This window comes from Pezoporus flaviventris, unplaced genomic scaffold, assembly GCF_033815535.1.
Source record: "Pezoporus flaviventris isolate CSIRO_AGI_PZ_B2104156 unplaced genomic scaffold, CSIRO_AGI_Pfla_v1 ptg000096l, whole genome shotgun sequence".
In the NCBI taxonomy this organism is placed as follows: Eukaryota; Metazoa; Chordata; class Aves; order Psittaciformes; family Psittacidae; genus Pezoporus; species Pezoporus flaviventris.
In genome coordinates, this window is record NW_026892644.1 from 3,848,969 (window position 1) to 3,855,014 (window position 6,046).

Sequence of the window (6,046 nt, forward strand, 5' to 3'; positions counted from 1 at the left end):
TGCTTGTGCCTGGCCGTACCGTCCTTCCAACAGATGTCAGGGTGGTTGAAGTCACCCATGAGAACAAGGGCCTGCGAGCGTGAGGCTTTTCCTATCTGTCTATGGAGTGCTTCATCTGCAGGTTCTCCTTGATCAGGCGGTCTGTAACAGATCCCCACAGTAATGTCTCCCATAGCTATGTTCCCTTTAACCCTGACCCACAAACTCTTTGTTGACTGCTCACCTGTCCCCAGACAGAGTTCCATACTCTCCAGCCTATCCCTAAGATAAAGGGCAACTCCCCCTCCCCATCTGCCAAGTCTGTCTTTTCTAAAAAGCCTGTAACCTTCTATTCCAACACTCCAGTCACAGGAGCAATACCACCATGTTTCTGCGATGCCTATTATATCATACCCACGTAGACGTGCACATGTCTCTAATTCCTCTTGTTTGTTCCCCATGCTACGGGCATTTGTATCTTCAAAGGTCACCTAGTCCAACCCCGCTGCAATAAGCAGGGACATCTTCAACTAGATCAGGTTGCCCAGAACCACATCCAGCTTGGTCTTGAATGTCTCCAGGGATAGTGCATCCAACCACCTCTCTGGCCAGGAGTGGGGGCAGTGGAGGAACAAAACATAATAAATATAATATAATATAATATAATATAATATAATATAATATAATATAATATAATATTGTCAGGCAGAGTGGAGGAATTCTGAAAACTGACAACATGGGGAAGGCCTTTGGTAACAGAAAATAGCTTAGTTCATCCTAGAAAAACACAAAACAATATCTGTAGTTGTACTCAAGTGCAATTTATTCAAGACAACTCTTGGTTACCTTCTCTTCCTCAGAGTCCCAGAGAGAATATTCACATTACAGCAGCCAAGAGCCCCAAACTGTCTTATACATCCTCCTCCTCTCTCAAACAGCCCCTTCCCAGGAATTCAGTAAGGGAGCTTTTCACTTGCAAGTATATGAGACTTACATTCCTCTTCGCATTCTGTTTGTATCAAAATAAATTATTGACATAGGTCATAATGACCTGCACAGCTTTTGAAATGCAGAGTGTAAGTTCTGACTTCATTTGCATCAGTGTAAAGCAGGGATAACCTTGGTGCAGGTGGCTGTTGGGTCTGAAGTTGGCATCAGTGAGACCTGATTCAGGATGTGTGTTCTTACACACAGCATCTTAAAAAGCAATTTAGTGACACAGCCTGTCACCTTTAGCACCATGTATGTATTGGCCATTTTACAGGAATTTCTTAAGGCTGTCGAATCATAAATACTAGTCATAAATGCTCTGGAGAGAAAGACAAGGGGAACTGCTATTTGATGGGCCTAAAGCAGATAGGATTTTTCTTATGAGGCTGCTTAATCCACCTGTAAATGATCATACCCTCATACCTGTCACTTCATTCTCCTTCATCCCTAGAAAATATATGTGTATTTGTTAGACAATGTGTATTTCAGGAAGACAAGCATACAGAATCACAGTGGAAACCAAAAATTCTCAAGATCTGAAAAGAGACTGAAATGTCTACTGAAAAACATGTATAAATTAAAGTAAACAGGGATGATCAATAACATTGTCTGGGTGTGCTAAGCTACCAAAAACCCCTTCTTGAATCAGGGACTTCTCTATGTTGCTGCAGTTGGAGTTAGGTCAATAGTTCATTTTCAAAGTCATAGTTATAAATCACGGCGGGGGTGGAGGGGAAGATTCCTGATAGAAATAACATTGTACTGTAGCAAATTCTACATTTGCTTAAGTAAATGTTAGACAATCACAAGGAACTCACAAGGCCCCTCTCAAGGCAGGGCCATTCTCCCAGTAGAAGGTTTTACCTTTTCTTGTGCAACCCAATCCAGCACTTTCAAATGCTTGGCTAATGAATGCTAAGAAAACAAAAAAAGAGTATTTTGGATTTTTGTAAATGTGAGCTCTCACAATGAGATGCAAATTCCTCCAGTGACTTTTGAGTAGAACTAGTTAATCACTCTGTCAACTAGAACACCCATAAGCATTTCACTGATCGTTTTAGAGCTTAATTCTGCCTTTGAATTGACCCTTACAGTATCACAAACTTAAGTGAAGTTGTTCAATTCTACTCTATTGAAAATTATTACTGTTCACTACTCACAAAAATAGCCAAACACCATGTATTGGTTGTGTCTGTCTATATACGTATCAATCTCTATATATGCAGCAATTCAGTCTAAATAAGCTGGTATATACAGGTGCTTCCTGCATTTCAGATGGGCATACTGGGACATCTCCCATTCCCAATGTAATTTATATTTTAAAAATTTTATCAGTGGATGTACAAATAAAAAGAGTAAGACAGTTCAATGCTCCAGAAGTTTGCAACAACCTGTAGCAAACAAAGCAAAGAATGATGGAAGGCAACAGAAACAGCACTTGCAATGGGTTAATGTTTCCCCATGAGATGACTATTAGCTGCCAGCATGGCCTCTAATGGACATGGAAAGAGTGCACCTTTATACGCCTCCACTCTTCCCAGCAACTTCAGGTCAATAGCAACTAACTTTCTGATTCAACTAGTTTATCACTGATCAAAAGACCACAGATCTGTAAAAGTACTGTACACTTTCAGTAGCATGCAGTACTAATATGTCACTAGCATTCACTCACTAAATGCAACTGGACCATAACACAGGAAAATCCAAGTATTTTACAAATTTATTAGCATGAGAAAATGTCCAAACCAGCTTCAGCAGCAGTATATTCCTACAATTGATATAAGAATGCTCCTCTAAAAGGCATTAAGGCACATCTAAAGATGCAAGCAGACAAAGATGCATAATTTCCACTATGCTGAAGAATGGTTTTAAATGTTTGGTTTCCTATAAAAAACAACGTATCTATTTATTTGTCTGTACTGAATGTTGGAGAGATTCATACCTGCTTTGAAGATGAACATCCAGAACAAGAATAAAACTAGGCAAACTGATCTATTACAAACAGCTTTTCATAGTCATTAAAATCAAATCCAGGCACCAAAGCAGTGTGGAGCAGCTGGTACTGCTGCTGCACTTACTGCAGCCACATACATACAAAGTACTTCCTACTATCTAAATTCACACAGTTTACTTATTTTACAAGGATTTAAAGGATAACCATGGCATGCAAAATCAGTGAATGAATGAATGAATGAATGAATGAATGAATGAATGAATGAATGAATGAGATACAGAAGTTGCATTCTGTTTTGTTGTTGGGGTGTTTTCCTCTGCTTTAAGAGGAAGGCTCAAATTCTCTCTTCTGCTCAGTAGAAGAGTATGCTTACCAGTCACAGTTCCTTCTGTGACTGCATGCTACCTTTGTGACTTGCTTTGAGCAAGGTTCAGGGTGCTGGGCAGTCATGCCTGCCCCTAATTCACAGAAATACTGAAGATGAATATTCACCCTGAACCAATTTGGACTCCTGTTTTAGCCACTGGTCCCTCTCTGGATTGTTCTTTGAGTGTAGCTGCCTTCATGGATAACAGAGGAAGCTGAGGGAGTCCAGCTAGTTTGTTTAGGTGCCTGCAACCTCCAACATCACAGTTACTCCTGACCTCCTCTCTAAATTCTCCTTTCTGTTGGTCCTTTGCTCCTCTCTTTAGCCATTGACCTTGTCCTAGGAAAGCAACAGACAGGTCTCCAGGCACTTCTCTAGGCCTTGTGCAGAGCTGCAGCTCTGGAAGCTAGCTTGTTTGGGTGAAGAATTATAGCAAGGGAGCTATAAATTAAGAGGGCAGTCCCTCTCAGAGACGATGCCAAGGAAGAAGGAATCAAAATACATGTGATTTTTGCAGCCCTGCTGTGGTGCTGGCAATGATACCTAAAGCTCAGTGCAACCTCCTATATCCCCTTTTACCTATTTTAGACAATAGGAATGATGTGAAAAAAAACAAAAAATCTAATTATTGTAGCCATGATACTGAAGTGATAGGGTAACCACCAGTATGCAATAAGACACTAGAAAACAGATAACTCCACAGAACATCTTTTGTCCATGAAAGTGCTGGTGAAACTCTACAGAAGGCACCTATGGTACCATAAGAATAAGAGGGCTGGAGCTGCCTTCCTATGAAGACAAGCTAAGAGAGCTGGGTGTGTTCAGCCTGAAGAAGAGAAGGCTCCAGGGAAGTCTTAGAGCCTTCCAAGTACCTAAAGGGGGCCTACAATAAATTTGAAGAGGGACGTGTTACAAGGGCATGTAGTGACAAGACATGGGGGAATGGATTTCAACTGAAAGAAGATGTTCTTTACTACGAGGGTGGTGAGACACTGGCATAGGTTGCCCAGACACTGGCACAGGATGCCCACAGAAGCTGTGGCTGCCCCATCCCTGGCATTGTTCAAGGCCAGGTTGGACGGGGCCTGGAGCAACCTGGTCTAGTGGAAGGTGTCCCTGCCCATGGCAGGGGATTGGAACTGGATGAGCTTTAAGGTCCCTTCCAACCCAAACTGTTCTATGATTCTATGAATGAGAAGACTGGGAAACGTATCATTCAAATGTCTCTCAGGCACAGAGAACCTAGAGTAGATGTAACCCCTGGGGTATCTGTCAGGTCATGGCCCACGTATGGCTGCTTACTCATGCCTCCTCAAGCAGCTGCAAAGCACCCTGTCTCAGCTGTACAGTGGGAGGAGTACTATCCAGGAGTGGCAACTCCTTCATGTGCCAGGGTGTAGGTACTGCCACCTAACAGATTGATACCAGAGCTGTTGCCTTGCTGATGTAAGTTCACAGGGTTTGTCAACATGGTATTTTCTTCACTGAAGTGTCTCATGCTGCCTGCGTTCCCTGATTTAAAAGGTCTAAGGTTTAGATATAACAAGGAGGCACAGGCCCATCTCCCCCTAACAGCCCAAGCCATCAGCGGAGCCTTGCAGGCACAGTGAAGCCATTACACAGCTTCTGCCACCCTGTGCGTTGAGCCTCATCGGGGTGGCTGTGCCTGCACCCTGCACTTGTTAGGCGTGGACACAGCAGCACAACCCTGCCACTCAGCCCCTGCTGCCCGGCTGGCCCGAGGCAGGGGCTAACAAAGCAAAGTGCCAGGTCCTGCACTTGGGCCACAACAGCCCCATGCAACACTCCAGGCTTGGGGAAGAGTGTCTGGGAAGTTGCTCAGAGGAAAAGAACCTGGGGGTGATGACTGACAGCCACTCAACAAGAGCCAGCTTCTGCCCAGGAGGCCAAGAAGGCCACCAGCATCCTGGCCTATATCGGCACTGGTGTGGCCAGCAAGGCCAGGGCAGTGAGCATCCCCCTGTACTCAGCACTGGTGAGGCCACGCCTTGAATGATGTGTTCAGTTCTGGGTCCCTCACTACAGAAGAGACATTGAGGCACTGGAGTGGGTCCAGAGAAGGGCAATGAATCTGTTGAAGGGCCTGGAGCACAAGTGTGATGAGGAATGGCTGAGGGAATTGTGGTTGTTTAGTCTGGAGAAGAGAAGGTGCAGATGGGACCTTATTGCTCTCTACGACTGCCTGAAAGGAGGATGGAGGGAGGTGGGTGTTGGTCTCTTCTCCCAAGTACCAAGCAATATAAGAGGATGTAGCCTCTATCTGGGCCAGGGGAGGTTTAGACTGGGTATTAGGAAAAACTACCTTCACTGAAACAGTACTCGGGCATTTTTCTTGGAGCAGGCTTCCAAAGTGGTGGAATCACCATCCCTGGAAGCATTCAAAAAACCATGTACACGAGGCCCTTGACGACATGGTTTAGTGGTGGACTTGGCAATGCTGGGGGGACGGCTGGACTTTATGATCTTCAAGGCCTTTCCCAACTTGGTTGATTCTGTTCCCGTAACGCCCGCCGCGCGACCCACCCCAGCTGGCACACGTACGGCGCTCCGCAGGGCCCGCACTGACCTCTCGCGAGAGCGGGGGGTTGATGCGGGCGGTTGTGCTGCGGCCCTGCGCGCTCTGTCATGGAGGCGGCAGGCGTCTGCTGCGGGGGACGGGGGGACGTGGCCGTCCCTTGGAGGGTGGGCTCACGGCGGAACCGCTACCTCCCCGGTATGACCCGTTCCGCCGCCAG